Source organism: Schistocerca americana, chromosome 1 (genome assembly GCF_021461395.2).
Source record: "Schistocerca americana isolate TAMUIC-IGC-003095 chromosome 1, iqSchAmer2.1, whole genome shotgun sequence".
Lineage (NCBI taxonomy): Eukaryota > Metazoa > Arthropoda > Insecta > Orthoptera > Acrididae > Schistocerca > Schistocerca americana.
Genome location: NC_060119.1, coordinates 677,417,619 through 677,434,150, shown reverse-complemented (window position 1 = coordinate 677,434,150; position 16,532 = coordinate 677,417,619). Strand labels below are relative to the sequence as shown.

General features: G+C 43.6%; 1 protein-coding gene across 3 annotated transcripts in view; it reads left to right on the top strand.

Annotated features, from left to right (window-relative positions):
• The window catches only part of LOC124608822 (DNA-directed RNA polymerases I, II, and III subunit RPABC3), a 483,494-nt gene that overhangs the window by 257,407 nt on the left and 209,555 nt on the right, over positions 1-16,532 (top strand). The gene's annotated exons all lie outside the window — the stretch shown is intronic.

Below are 16,532 nucleotides of genomic sequence, written 5' to 3'. Positions count from 1 at the left end.
GCTCGACTTGGCACAGGGCCCGAAGGACTCAGTTCCTCCAGAGGCCTTCCGCCGCCGTTTTTATTCCATCCTGGCCACGTATCAGGGCTCTGACGTTGTTTACACTGACGGTTCGACGGTTGCTGGTCGTGTCGGTTATGCGCTAACTCTAGGGGACCATTCCGAACAACGTTCCTTGCCGGCTGGCTGCAGCGTTTACACTGCTGAGCCGGTCGCCATCTTTCGAGCCCTAGAGTATATGCGCTCCTGCTCAGGTGAGTCCTTCGTGATCTGTAGCGATTCCCTGAGCGGTTTACGAGCTCTCTCGACCAGTATTTCCCTCGTTCTCGTCTGGTGATGGCTATCCAGGAGTCTCTGCATACTCTTGCCCGTTGCGGCCGCTCTGTGGTCTTTGTGTGGACCCCCGGTCATGTCGGTATCCCGGGCAATGAACATGTTCACCGCCTGGCGAAAGAGGCTACCAGGCAACCATCTCTGGATGTTGGCCTCCCAGAGACTGATTTGCGAGCGGTCCTCCGCCGAAAAGTTTTTGCGCTTTGGGACGCTGAATGGCGCAATCGGATCACGCCCAATAAACTCCGTGCCATTAAGGAGACGACGACTGTGTGGCGGTCGTCCATGCGAGCCAACCGCAGGGACTCAGTCGTCCTTTGTCGGCTCCGCATTGGCCACTCCCGGCTGACACACAGTTACTTACTGCGTCGGGAGGACCCTCCTCTGTGTCGCTGCGGGGCGGCTTTGACAGTGGCTCACATTTTGTTGGCCTGCCCCCTTTTAGCTGTGGCCAGGCGGACATTCGCGCTGCCTGATACGCTCCCTGCCCTTTTAACTGATGACCCTGCTATGGCTGGCTTAGTTCTAGGTTTTATTCGGGCAGTGGGTTTATATCATTTAATATGAGTGTTTGTTTTATTTTATTGTTTTGTGTTGATTCTGGCCTTTGGCCTACGGTTTTAAACTGAGTTTTTGATGTGTTCTCGGTGGTTGGCTTTTCCCTTTTTATTCTATGGTCGGCCAACCACTGCCACACTCCGTGTGATTTTAATTTGTTATGTCTGTTCTTTGAGTTTTTCTTGTCCTGTGTTGTCTGTTGTCTCTATTCTCCGTTTTTTACTGTGTGTGGTAGTTTTTAGGTTGTGGAACAAGGGACCGATGACCGTTGCAGTCTGGTCCCTTTAATCCCACAAACCAACCAATCAAACTCACTTAAATCTTGATACCTGGCAGTGTAGCAGCAGTAACCGATCCAACAACTGCGCTAGACACTTAGCTTGTACAGGCGTTGCCGACAGCAGCGCCATATTCTGCCTGTTTACACATCTCTGTAATTGAATACGCATGTATATACCAGTTTCTTTAGCGCTTCAGTGTAGATTTATATTCCATGGAAACATGGTTCATCTGAGAAAAGATTGTAGACCTACTTCACGAGAGGAAGAGGTTGGTGTCGTCGATATTGCTTTTCTGTAAGTAATTAACCCTTCAGAAACACAAGTCATGGCCGTTAGCTGTCAGCACAGGTTAACTGCAACAGTTAAATTATTTGTGTGTTGTGCGTAATGCATTTTTGTAGTGTTGCGGACGAAGTTCATCCACTGACACAGAGTACCTGTCCAGGACAATTAGGGATATACTAACAGACTCCGCAGAAACAGTGCGGCATGTGTTGAGCGCGTGATCGCGACGGGACGTGTCCGGAAGATAGCGGAGAGCGCACTGCGCTCCATTGCAGTTGGCGATGTTATTTATTGCCGCCCAGCCGCGTCCCACAATTTCGGTTTCATGCGTCACTATCGGCAGCTCTTGCAGCTGATAAGAGAAGAATGTATTGACAGTAGGAGCCTACCTAAGCTCTAGTATGTGCTCTTCCCTGTTGACTGTTACTTCTGCTTGTTTTGTATGTAATATGTAAATATTCCCAAGTAATTACAGCAGATTCACATTGACTCTCAACTTAGACTGATCCGATTTACATTGTATCATTGCTATTGCAAACTATATGGTAAAAGTTTTCTACCATCCAATTTATTTTGTGAGGTCTCTTTCTGCGCAAGACACCGCAAACACTAACACTCGATCGTGAAAGAGATAATATTCGCAAAGCAAATGGGATTAATAAAAAAGATTCGTACTGCTGAGATACAGGAAGAGAAGCTGCAAACGTTTTTCTGTTGCATGTAGTGGACACCATGGCAATCGTCAGTCGTCGCTACACACTTTCGAAGAAACTTTTTTATCACGTGTAAGACAACGTATTTTGATAAGGGAATTAAAACATTCTCTCCAAAAACCAAAATTAATTGTAGTATGTTACGTACATCACCTGACACTTAAATCTCAGTGGAAAGCATTCGCGGTTTGCGTTTCACTGCACTCGATAGTCATCTGCTTTTGATGCAAAAGCTGTTGGTTCCATTAAAAAAGAAATTGTAGCATACAGACGTAGATATTCAACGAGTATTATGAACAGAAGCGGATACCTGTCGCGGTGAGACAGTGGTTAAAACGCTGGATTACTAAACGGTGCAGACAGGTTTCAAATAGGCGTCTAGCTAACTTCATTTACGCTTTCCATAGGTTCCGTAAATAACTGAAGAATGTCGCGACGGTTTTTTCAGCAATACCATGGCCAATTAACTTTCTGTTGTTGTCTAATTGAGCTAGCAATAAATTTCTAACGACCTCGATGTCGTCCTTCACTTTTGAACACACAGACGACTTTTATAACACAATCGCTGTTGAAAGCTACGCATAACATTTAGTGATAGCTGGTTCCAGTTGATGGGTAACGCAATGTTTCTGTCTTTAACGGACTGAAAGTGTAAGTACTCGAGATACGTGAACATGTTACAACCACACTTCTGCTAGTTTACTGTAAGGACGGATGTTTTTTTAATAAATATCATTAAGTCAGTTCCTGCCCGGAGGCGTAAGTTAAAGCTGTTCGGAAGTGGTTTGATAAACGAGATCGTAAAGAGCATTGTTCAGAGCGATCATAAATTATAGCTAATGCATTAGTTAACTATAATTATTAAATCTCCATTGGTGCGTTAAATATCAAATTAAGCGCACTATATCCTGTTTTATACCCTACTGCAGTCGTATACTTTACGAGGGTTTACGAGGGTTTAGTAATGTATGATTAATCATGATTGTAGCGGAAATGTAAGTCGAAACGAAATGAAGCATTGTCAGAATACCGTATTAATACTAAGGTCATTACGGATGGTATTTTCGTATTGCTTCGGTCACGCGAAAGCTTTCTCCCAGAGGCCGTTGATACTGTTGGATACGGCACATTTGTATGCAGAAAACTGAAGATGCGTTGTCGATCAGTTACGTCAGAACACTGTCCGGTAACATGATTTGCGAAAGTCGCAAGGTGAAGATCATTACTAGACACTCGGAGTTGGAGTAATAGGCTGTTAACGGGGTGTGCCTTGTGTCCCGGAGAATTCAGAAGCGAGGGTATGTGAAACTGGACCTGCACGTCCCAATGAAACCAGGTAACTCCGTTGACCGTTTCCTGGAAAGTCAAGAAAGTGAATTCAGACTGATGTTTCTCCCAGGCAGTTACTGATAAGACATAAATTACTGTCGTTGCTGCCCGATTAGTATTTGTGTAGAACACAGACAATGCTACATCTACATGGATACTCTGCAGATCACATATAAGTGCCTGGCAGGAGGTTCATCGAACCACCTTCACAATTCTCTATTATTCCAATCTCGTAAAGCGCGCGGAAAGAATGAACACCTATATCTTTCCTTTATTTTTTCATGGTGATCGTTTCTTGCTATGTAGGTCAGTGTCGACAAAATATTTTCGTATTCGGAGGGGAAAGTTGGTGAGTGTGCTCCCTGCCGCCGTTGGATAAGCAGCTGAGCAGCAAGTCGTATACTCCTAGCTCACTCATTTGTTACATAGTTTAACTCTTAATTTCTTTGCGTGTTTTTGGTTCTTGCATTGTTTAATTCATAAATTTCGGGCGTATTATAGTATTTGAGAGTGTAGCATCGTGTTTTAGTACCTGAATAGTGTAATTTCGCTTAGTCTCCTTCCGCCGCCGAGCAGTGTCAGCAGTGCGCAAGTAGCAGCATTACTGCATTTACTAGGCAATCTTGTATTTTAATAACCGTTTAAATTTTGTCGATTTGTTTGCGCTCTCTGTAGATTAGTTCAGACGTTCTTAGCAAAACAGTTTTTAGCATGGATAGGGACTGCAACTGCTGTGTTCGGATGCAGGCTGAGTTGGCATCCCTTCGCTCCCAGCTTCAGGCAGTGTTGGCTTCGGTCACACAGCTTGAGGCTGTTGCCAATGGGCATCACTGTGGGGGTCGGGATGGGGGTTTGTCGGGGACGGCCAGCTCGTCCCACGCATCCCCTGATCGGACTACGACTGTGGTTGCCCGGGATACTGCCCGCATTGAGGCTGATCCCTCACCTGTGGTAGAGTGGGAGGTCGTTTCAAGGTGTGGCAGGGGGCGAAAGACATTCCGGAGGGCTGAACGGAAAGCCTCTCCAGTTTGTCTGACGAACCGGTTTCAGGCTCTGTCTCAGGGTGATACTGATCTTCGGCCTGACATGGCTGCTTGTCCTGTTCCAGAGGTTGCCCCTCAGTCTGCAAGATCCGGGCAGTCGCAGAGGGTGGGCTTACTGGTAGTTGGGAGCTCCAACGTCAGGCGCGTAATGGGGCCCCTTAGGGAAATGGCAGCAAGAGAGGGGAAGAAAACCAATGTGCACTCCGTGTGCATACCGGGGGGAGTCATTCCAGATGTGGAAAGGGTCCTTCCGGATGCCATGAAGGGTATAGGGTGCACCCATCTGCAGGTGGTCGCTCATGTCGGCACCAATGATGTGTGTCGCTATGGATCGGAGGAAATCCTCTCTGGCTTCCGGCGGCTATCTGATTTGGTGAAGACTGCCAGTCTCGCTAGCGGGATGAAAGCAGAGCTCACCATCTGCAGCATCGTCGACAGGACTGACTGCGGAACTTTGGTACAGAGCCGAGTGGAGGGTCTGAATCAGAGGCTGAGACGGTTCTGCGACCGTGTGGGCTGCAGATTCCTCGACTTGCGCCATAGGGTGGTGGGGTTTCGGGTTCCGCTGGATAGGTCAGGAGTCCACTACACGCAACAAGCGGCTACACGGGTAGCAGGGGTTGTGTGGCGTGGGCTGGGCGGTTTTTTAGGTTAGATGGCCTTGGGCAAGTACAGAAAGGGCAACAGCCTCAACGGGTGCGGGGCAAAGTCAGGACATGCGGGGACCAAGCAGCAATCGGTATTGAAATTGTCAACTGTCGAAGCTGCGTTGGTAAAGTACCGGAACTTCAAGCGCTGATAGAAAGCACCGAAGCTGAAATCGTTATAGGTACAGAAAGCTGGCTTAAGCCAGAGATAAATTCTGCCGAAATTTTTACAAAGGTACACACGGTGTTTAGAAAGGATAGATTGCATGCAACCGGTGGTGGAGTGTTCATCGCTGTTAGTAGTAGTTTATCCTGTAGTGAAGTAGAAGTGGATAGTTCCTGTGAATTATTATGGGTGGAGGTTACACTAAACAACCGAACTAGGTTAATAATTGGCTCCTTTTACCGACCTCCCGACTCAGCAGCATTAGTGGCAGAACAACTGAGAGAAAATTTGGAATACATTTCACATAAATTTTCTCAGCATGTTATAGTCTTAGGTGGAGATTTCAATTTACCAGATATAGACTGGGACACTCAGATGTTTAGGACGGGTGGTAGGGACAGAGCATCGAGTGACATTATACTGAGTGCACTATCCGAAAATTACCTCGAGCAATTAAACAGAGAACCGACTCGTGGAGATAACATCTTGGACCTACTGATAACAAACAGACCCGAACTTTTCGAATCTGTATGTACAGAACAGGGAATCAGTGATCATAAGGCCGTTGCAGCATCCCTGAATATGGAAGTTAATAGGAATATAAAAAAGGGGAGGAAGGTTTATCTGTTTAGCAAGAGTAATAGAAGGCAGATTTCAGACTACCTAACAGATCAAAACGAAAATTTCTGTTCCGACACTGACAATGTTGAGTGTTTATGGAAAAAGTTCAAGGCAATCGTAAAATGCGTTTTAGACAGGTACGTGCCGAGTAAAACAGTGAGGGACGGGAAAAACCCACCGTGGTACAACAACAAAGTTAGGAAACTACTGCGAAAGCAAAGAGAGCTCCACTCCAAGTTTAAACGCAGCCAAAACCTCTCAGACAAACTGAAGCTAAACGATGTCAAAGTTAGCGTAAGGAGGGCTATGCGTGAAGCGTTCATTGAATTCGAAAGTAAAATTCTATGTACCGACTTGACAGAAAATCCTAGGAAGTTCTGGTCTTACGTTAAATCAGTAAGTGGCTCGAAACAGCATATCCAGACACTACGGGATGATGATGGCATTGAAACAGAGGATGACACGCGTAAAGCTGAAATACTAAACACCTTTTTCCAAAGCTGTTTCACAGAGGAAGACCGCACTGCAGTTCCTTCTCTAAATCCTCGCACAAACGAAAAAATGGCTGACATCGAAATAAGTGTCCAAGGAATAGAAAAGCAACTGGAATCACTCAATAGAGGAAAGTCCACTGGACCTGACGGGATACCAATTCGATTCTACACAGAGTACGCGAAAGAACTTGCCCCCCTTCTAACAGCCGTGTACCGCAAGTCTCTAGAGGAACGGGGGGTTCCATATGATTGGAAAAGAGCACAGATAGTCCCAGTCTTCAAGAAGGGTCGTCGAGCAGATGCGCAAAACTATAGACCTATATCTCTTACGTCGATCTCTTGTAGAATTTTAGAACATGTTTTTTGCTCGCGTATCATGTCATTTCTGGAAACCCAGAATCTACTATGTAGGAATCAACATGGATTCCGGAAACAGCGATCGTGTGAGATCCAACTCGCCTTATTTGTTCATGAGACCCAGAAAATATTAGATACAGGCTCCCAGGTAGATGCTATTTTTCTTGACTTCCGGAAGGCGTTCGATACAGTTCCGCACTGTCGCCTGATAAAGTAAGAGCCTACGGAATATCAGACCAGCTGTGTGGCTGGATTGAAGAGTTTTTAGCAAACAGAACACAGCATGTTGTTATCAATGGAGAGACGTCTACAGACGTTAAAGTAACCTCTGGCGTCCCACAGGGGAGTGTTATGGGACCATTGCTTTTCACAATATATATAAATGACTTAGTAGATAGTGTCGGAAGTTCCATGCGGCTTTTCGCGGATGATGCTGTAGTATACAGAGAAGTTGCTGCATTAGAAAATTGTAGCGAAATACAGGAAGATCTGCAGCGGATAGGCACTTGGTACAGGGAGTGGCAACTGACCCTTAACATAGACAAATGTAATGTATTGCGAATACATAGAAAGAAGGATCCTTTATTGTATGATTATATGATAGCGGAACAAACACTGGTAGCAGTTACTTCTGTAAAATATCTGGGAGTATGCGTACGGAACGATTTGAAGTGGAATGATCATATAAAACTAATTGTTGGTAAGGCGGGTACCAGGTTGAGATTCATTGGGAGAGTGCTTAGAAAATGTAGTCCATCAACAAAGGAGGTGGCTTACAAAACACTCGTTCGACCTATACTTGAGTATTGCTCATCAGTGTGGGATCCGTACCAGGTCGGGTTGACGGAGGAGATAGAGAAGATCCAAAGAAGAGCGGCGCGTTTCGTCACTGGGTTATTTGGTAACCGTGATAGCGTTACGGAGATGCTTAATAAACTCAAGTGGCAGACTCTGCAAGAGAGGCGCTCTGCATCGCGGTGTAGCTTGCTCGCCAGGTTTCGAGAGGGTGCGTTTCTGGATGAGGTATCGAATATATTGCTTCCCCCTACTTATACTTCCCGAGGAGATCACGAATGTAAAATTAGAGAGATTAGAGCGCGCACGGAGGCTTTCAGACAGTCGTTCTTCCCGCGAACCATACGCGACTGGAACAGGAAAGGGAGGTAATGACAGTGGCACGTAAAGTGCCCTCCGCCACACACCGTTGGGTGGCTTGCGGAGTATCAATGTAGATGTAGATGTAGATGTAGACGAATTTCGTGAGAAGATTCCGCCGAAACGAAAAACTCCTAGTGATGTCCATCCCAAATCCTATATCATTTCAGTGACAATCTCCCCTCTTATTTCGCGATAATACAAAACATGTTGCCCTTCTTTGTACTTTTTTGATGTAATCCGTCAGTCGTATCTGGTCAGGATCCCACACCCCGCAGTAGTATTCTAAAAAAGGATGGACAAGCGCAGTGTAGGCAGTCTCCTTAGTAGATCTGTTACTTCTAAGAGTCCTGCCAATAAAACGTAGTGTTTGGTTAGCCTTTCCCACAACATTTTCTGTGTGTCCCTTCCAATTTAAGTTGTTCGTAATTGTAATTCCTAGGTATTTAGTTGAATTTACGGCCTTTAGGCTTGACTGATTTATCGTGTAACTGAAGTTAAAAGGATTCCTTCTAGCGCTCATGTGGATGACCTCACACTTCTCGTTATTTAGGGTCCAATGCCAATGTTCGCACCATACAGAGATCTTTTCTAAATCTTTTGCAATTTGCTTTGAACTTCTGATGACTTTATTGGTCGATAAACGACAGCGTCATCTGCAAACAACCTTTGACGGCTGCTTACATTGCCTCCCAAATCATTTTTATAGATAAGGAACAGTAAAGGACCTATAACACTACCTTGGGCAACGCCAGAAACCACTTCTGTTTTCTTCGATGACTCTCCGTCAATTTCTACGAACTGAGGCCTCTCTGACAGTAAATCAAGAATCCAGTCGCATAACTGAGGCGATATTCCATAAGCACGCAATTTCACTACAGGCCTCTTGTGCGGTGCAGTGTCAAAAGCCTTCCGGAAATCCAGGAATACGAAATCGATTTGAAATCCCTTATTAATAGCACTCAGCACTTCATGTTAATAAAGAGCTAGTTGTGCTTGACAGGAACCATGTTTTCTTAACCAATGTTGACTGTGTGTCAATAGACAGTTTTCTTTGAGGTAATTCATAATGTTCGAGCATAATATGTGTTCCAAAATTATGCTGCATATCGACGTTAATAATATGGGCCTGTAATTTAGTGGATTACTCCTACTACCTGTCTTGAATATTAGTGTGACCTGTGCAACTTTCCACTCTTTGGTACGGATCTTTCTTCGAGCGAACGGTTGTATCTGATTGCAAAGTATGGAGCTACTGCATCAGCATACTCCGAAAGAAACCTAATTGGTATATAGCCAGGACCAGAAGACTTGCTTTTATTAAGTGATTTAAGTTGCTTCACTGCTCCGAGGATATTTACTTCTACGTTACTCATGTTGGCAGCTGTTCTTGATTAGAATTCTGGAATACTTACTTCTTCTTTTTTTGTTAAGACATTTTGGAAGGCTGTGTTTAGTAACTCCTTTGGCAGCACTGTCTTCGATAGTATATCCATTGCTATCGCGCAGAGAAGGCAATGATTGTATCTTGCGGCTAACATACTTCACGTACGACCAGAATCTCTTTGGATTTTCTGCCAGGTTTCAGGACAAAGTTTCGTTCTGGAAACTATTATAAGCATCTCGCATTGAAGTCCGCGCTAGATTTCGAGATTCTGTAAGATATCGCCAATCTTGGGGATTTTGCGTCTGTTTAAATTTGGCATGTTTGTTTCGTTGTTTCTGCAACAGTGTTCTGATCCGTTTTGTGTACCAAGGAGGATCAGCTCCGTCTTTTGTTAATTTATTTGGTATAAATCTCTCAATTGCTGCCGATACTATTTCTTTGAATTCAAGCCACATCTGGTCTACACTTACATTGTTAATTTGGAAGGAGTGGAGATTGTCTTTCAGGAAGGCGTCAAATGAATTTTCATCTGCTTTTTACATTTTCGTTTATCTTTGAAGGATTTGGTGGTTACAATATTCAATCTCGCTACGACAACAGTGTTCACTAATCCCTATATTCGTTTTGATGCTCGTTATTAACGCAGCATTATTTGTTGCTAAGAGGTCAAGTGTGTTTTCACAACCGTTTACTATTCGCGTGGGCTCATGAACTAACTGCTCGAAATAATTTTCAGAAAATGCATTCAGTACAGTTTCGGACGATATTTATACGTACCTCCGGAATTAAACATGTATTTTCGCCAACATATCGAGGGTAAATTAAAGTCACCACCAACTATAATAAATCGTATGAGACGGGTACGTGTTTGAAATCAAACGCAAGTTTTCTTTGAACTGTATCATCTGAACTGGGAGGTCGGTAAAAGGGTCCAATTATTATTTTATTCCGGTTGCCAACAATGACCTCTGCCCATACTAACTCACAGGAACTATCTACTTCAGTTTCGCGACAAGACAACTTCTAACAGCAACAAACACGCCACCGCCAACCGTGTTTAGCCTATCCTTTTGTAACACCGTTAGGTTCTTCGCAAAAATTTCGGCTGTGCTTAACTCCGGCCTTAGCCAGCTTTCAGTACCTATAACGATTTGAGCATCAGTGCTTTCTATTAGCGCTTGGAGCTCTGGTACTTTCCCAGCACAGCTACGACAATTTACAACTGCAACACCGATGGTTCCTGTGTCTACGTTCTTTCTGTGTTCTTCCTGCACCGTTTGTGACAGAAGCCCTTTTGTGTTTTCCCGAGACCCTCTAGCCTAAAAAACCGCCCAGTCTTTGCCACACAGCCCCTGCTATCCGTGTAGCCGCCTCCTGCTTGTAGTGGACTCCTGACCTATTCAGCGGAACCCGAAACCCAACCACCCCTTGGTGCATTTGACGAGAATCGGGACCAATTCTGTGATTGTCCAGAATCCTTACATGTGCGCAGTTCATTGGGAACTTGACTGTCCATATCGGCACAACTACAGTCATTTGTTGCTAGGTTTCTCTCTCTCTCTCTCTCTCTCTCTCTCTCTCTCTCTCTCTGCCGTTCTTTAGTCAATATCCCACGAACTCCGCCTTTTCTGTGAGTCTGGTCTGTCTGTGCAGTAGTGACACCTAGGAGTGCACAGTTTTTCTTTTGACCTGGGTTCTGTCGATTACTATCAGCTGATCGGTTGTTTTCCCTCTCTCTGTTACTAGCAACCAACCTGTATGTATTACATTTCGTACAAAATTTTTCGGTCATGTATTGTGGAGCAACTGTATTAGTTGTGTAGCACACATTCCTCTTAATAGAGACGGAACAGGCTGCTGCCTTAATTTTAAAAAAAAAGAATAGTCCATTATGGTCTCTTTGTTACTTGAAATCATAAAAATTTGACAGCCGCCTCTTGCAGTACAGTATTTAGATGTTGATCAGAAGTAATCATAATACAAACATCAGTATCTCTTTCGTACAGAATGTTAATCATGGAAAATGCATTTATTTTCATGTACGTCGATTAGCTGCGGCGAAGATTCAAGGAACAATTATCGGATATCACTGTAAGGGACAAAAACTCCCCGTATGACCTACCGCATCAGGTGATCCACTGACAGACGCAGTGCTGGGTACTGATCTCATTTTCGTCGGTAACTGCTGTATGCTGACTCATTAGAAAATACCAGTAAACCCCCGATTCTTTAAAGACTCTTAACTCCCCATGCATAAAACAGCTTAAAACTTGTGATTATTTTACAAAAGAGGTAATGCGTTAACTATTTGACGTTAAGCGGATAAGCGGGAAGTAGCTTAAATAAGGTTTGAAATTATCTTTGAAGTTTATTGTAAATCGTTCAGTATCAAACATTGGATGATCATAGTCTGGATAATTTGCGCTGCGTTGTAAACAAAACCTGGTTGTTCACGAATATCGATGTTTGTACGACATACACTTCATGAGATTTGACGTCGGTGATATAATTTTGTAGTTTTATTCAGTGGCATATGTGGATACTACCTGCAAAATGTGTTGCGAATACATCAGTAGTAAAGAAATATTAAATTGAAACGTAATTTCAGATGCAGCAGGGTTTTTTTTTTTTTTTTTTTTTTTTTTTTTTTTTTTTTTTTTTCCATGAATAGTGATAACGTAGTAAGCGATAAACTTTTGTCCTTGAACTTCTTTTTGGGTGGGGGGAGGGGGGGGGGGGCGTTGCCAGCGAAGAATTTCGTAAAAGTTTATTAGAAGTCACGAAGCGCTCTCATTCTCAAATACAGCATGCATATAGTCTGGGTAATTTGCGCACTGAGAGTTATACCCTGCCTCAAGACGTTCACAGTTTCTAACTGAATTCTTGTCTTACTGTGTGAAATCGTTAACGTAAGATTATATCTGGTAATGAGTATATTATCACAGCACTTACATTTTGTATATTCCATCAATAATAACATGAAATATTGAAAATCAAAATTTTGTTGCTCCTGGAAGCCGTTAGATAGGCAACCGCAGTTGGCGCCTGGTGCTGTGAATCGCTAGAAGTTTACTAATATAGGTATTTACACCACTAATAGTTTCCTTCTAGAACAGCAAGTGCGATTCTGGTATTCTGCCCTGTGTATGACTTCGCTTTGATATTTCAAAGTTACGACGTAATAAAAAAAAGTTTACGGAGCAGTCTTATCGCTTGGAATGGTCTTCGCGCAGGAACCCGGAGAAAGAAATGCATACTCGTGCGAAGTACTTTGAAAAGAACCCAAGTAAGCGAGCAAGTAACGAAGTCATTGTTGGAGATTTCAAGGATGAAAATGAAAGCATAGCTAAAATTTTTCCTCATACAATGTAATAATTGTACAGTGTGTAACAACACGAGGAAAAACTTATATGTTGGACTTAAGGCAAAAACTCCGTAATAATATCGCAAAATGAACTGGAACCGAGTGTGGAGTATGAAGAGGAGGAAACAAGACAGTATTAAAACTGCCTGACTCACGTAGCGTATTATCCAATTTTGTGTCGAAGGGAGCATTATACGCTGCGCTGTTTGCGCAAGGGAATTGATTCTTACTTCCACAAGAGATTCATAACCTTATCTGAAGGGATTCGTATTAAAAGTATCGCTGAAACTCTTCTGCCGTATAAAGATCTTTAGTATAACGTAATTGATAAAAGATGAAAGGAGAAGCTGAAAATCTTAATTTTAGTAGTAAATGTTATTTCTGGTGCGCCTACTTTGAGCGCTGAAAATACTTCTCTCGTTACCGTAAATCAAAGAAAGTGTTATCTGCTCGAAATCTGTGTGATGTACAAAAAATAAAACTAGTGCAACGACTGATAATGTTCCTTTGTATCCTTTACTACGGAGTTCATTGGTATGAATTAACAATACTGCTTTGGATGGAAGTTAGTGATTTTTCTTATTCTTGTATAACATCCACAAATAATAGTTGTCTAAATACCGCTGCAGTCATTCTGTGAACTGATACTAGAGCGTCTACACTGATGAGGTAAAACCTTATGACCACAGCCTACAGCGAAACTCGATGCTGCCTGATGGTGTTGTTAACACGTGATGCTCTAGGGAAAGTATGTAAGCGATGCAGAGGCGATTAGGGGTATTATTCTAGCGATGGTACGAGTCACAAATTGTGAAATCAGGTGACGTAAGTGACTTTGACAAAGGGCGGAATGTAATAGAGTGGCGTCTGGGAACGACCGTCTCGGTAACGGCGTCTCAGCTGTTCACGTGCTGCTGTCGTTGCAGCTGTGGAAAGCGGTTGAAGGATGGTGAAACCCCTTGTAGGCGACAAGCTCTTGGACGTCCACGCCTCACCACAGAACGTGGTCGGAGGCTTCCCCTCGCTGTAAAGCAGAATGGCCGATGAGCTGTAGCAGATCCGACAGTACAGTGCTGGCGCAGGCGCAAGTGTTTCGGAGCGCAGTGTTCCGTTGAACATGCGATTCCGCAGCAGACGACCCTGCGTGCTCCCCTCTTCGATCAACGACATCTTCAATCACGATTACAGTGAACACTTCATCATGGAGATAGAACGGTGGATAAATGAAAACGTGTGGCATGGTCGGATGAATTACCTTTTTTGTTTTTCAACTCGATGGGCGTGTCCGGATACGCCGTCATCCAGGCGAACACGCGGCTTCAACATGCAACGCGCCACGGATGCAGACTACCCCCGATATTTATCTTGGGTTCCTTGGGACCTTTGGTAGTAAGCGAATGCGCCGTGACAGCTGTAGATTACGTGAGCATTATTGCCGATCACCTCCATGCTTCATACAGTATCTTCCCCGACGGCAATGGCATCGTTCAGCAAGGTAACTATCGGTGCCAGATGGGCATTAAACGTGCTACAGTGATTTTGAGGAACATGACAGTGAACTCAGGTTGATGTCTTGATCGTCGATTTCGCCTAATCTGAACCCGATGGAATAAATCTGAGATGCTGTCGGACGTCCGCTGTGCGCCCGCAAAACAACGGCCCGTAATTGACGAGATTAGCGTGATCTTTGCGTAGGTATCTTGTGCCGCATACCTAGCAATGACTTATCGAATCTATGTCACGCAGAATCGCTGCTGTATTGCGTGCTAGATCTGAACCACCACACTACGGCTAATCAGTATACACAGGGCGAGTCAAAAAGGACTTCACAACTTTGAAATTATATAGAAATTTATTAAGGTAACTTAAGAGTCAGCAGATGTATCATTTTGTAGCAAACAACTTCAAGTTTGATTTTTGTAATGCATCAATACCCCATTCCGCCACGAGGAGCGCCAGCGTAGTGCACTGTTAAAATGCTACTTTCACTGGTGCGGAGTCCGCCCGTGGTAGCTGAGTGGTCAGCGCGACGGAATGTGATACCTAACAGCCCGGGTTCGATTCCCAGCTGGGTCGGAGATTTTCTCCGCAGAGGGACTGGGTGTTGTGTTGTTCTTACCATCGTCATTTCATCGCCATCGACACGCTAGTCGCCGAAGTGGCGTCAACTCGAAAGACTTGAGGTTGTTTGCTGCAAAATGACAACCACGCATTCTGTGAGTTATCTGAATAAATTTCTAACACTCCAGAGTTGTCAAGTCCATTTGGACTCACCCTGTATGTAATGTTACCGTTTACGAGTGTTAAATTAACATAAAATTAGCCTTGCTCTTCAGCTAACTGAATGCAAATACCCCCCTTGTTCTGAAACGATACACAACCATCTCGGTTTGTCATCTGCTATCTTGATTTTTAGTACATCTCTTGACTCTTACCCAGTTACACAATTCTATAAGCAGTGTCGCTTCCCGTGTCTTCCGTGAAATGGACCATTACATACAATCTTAGAGTGATAATTATATTCTTTTCTTGAACATAGGGATGCTCAATGTAAATGCACGATGAGTTATTTATAATTATAATTTTGTTTTGAATGCAAAACCAAAAAGAAAAGAATCCATACGGAACAAACCTGAGGAAGTTATAAGATTCGTATACTTAGAGAATTTTTTAAAAATGTACGGCATTTGATAACCAATGGTGCCTCCAACAAAAACAGTTGCTTCATGAAAATCTAGAATTATAGGACTATTTCCAAAATAATCCACTCGAGTAGAGCGCACAGGAATACTGTACCTTGGATATTAACTGACCATTATTAACTACTAATAAACTGAGTTCCTATTGGCCAGTTTGATTGCCAAGTATTGTACAGACGTGCCGTGTAGCTGCTCTGATGCCCCTTCGTTCTGTAATTCGTTTTTTTTTCCTTGCTCTGCTTATACGCGAAACATTATCGACTGTAATTTTTACGGATCCATCACACCAAAGCTAGAACCCGAATTTCTTTTTTGTTGATGCAACTCACACATATAGCTTTCTGTGTGACATTTGTTGTTGTTGTTTATATTACGATTGGCACCAGTATTTAATGCGATGATGATACAATAACATTAACGCTACCTAGCACTTCCTGGGTGTGCACTATTCACATAAATTGTCACAGTTTACTGGCTGAAGTTCTCGTTGTGTAGATGATCTAATGTTAGCTATTCTACCTACAGCAGGAACTTGTGCTGCTACATATGCGGCTGCTATGTGAGTTAAGGCACCATTTGCACTGTTAGCAGAATGTCACTTGCTGAACAAGCTCTCAAACCTATTTAAAAAAAGAAATAAGACGAGCTGTAGCTACACCGCTGCGGATTTTAGGGACATACAAATAAAATGTGATTCATCAAAAAGAATGCTAGATTTAGTACCTGCAATGAATTTTTCAGTTTATACTACTAATTATAAAATTGTAGATGGCACCTTAGGTGGAATAATTCTTGCCATTTCTTTTCATAGCAAGACCTTTTGCTTGTCATCCGCGTCACCCTTACAACACTACAGTACGTCGACGATATTCTACGCCTCATTTTGATTTTGCTGTCATTCATGACAATCCATCCTAGGCGTGAATTTCAGCAAGATGATGCCCACCCGCATAAGGCGAGAGTTTCAACTTCTTGTCTTGGTGATCGCCAAACCCTACCTCGGTCATCAAGGTCCCCGTTTTTCTCCTTCTTTGAGAACGTTTAGAGCATTATTGGCGGGGCCCTCCAGCCATCACGGGATTGTGACGATCTAACACGCC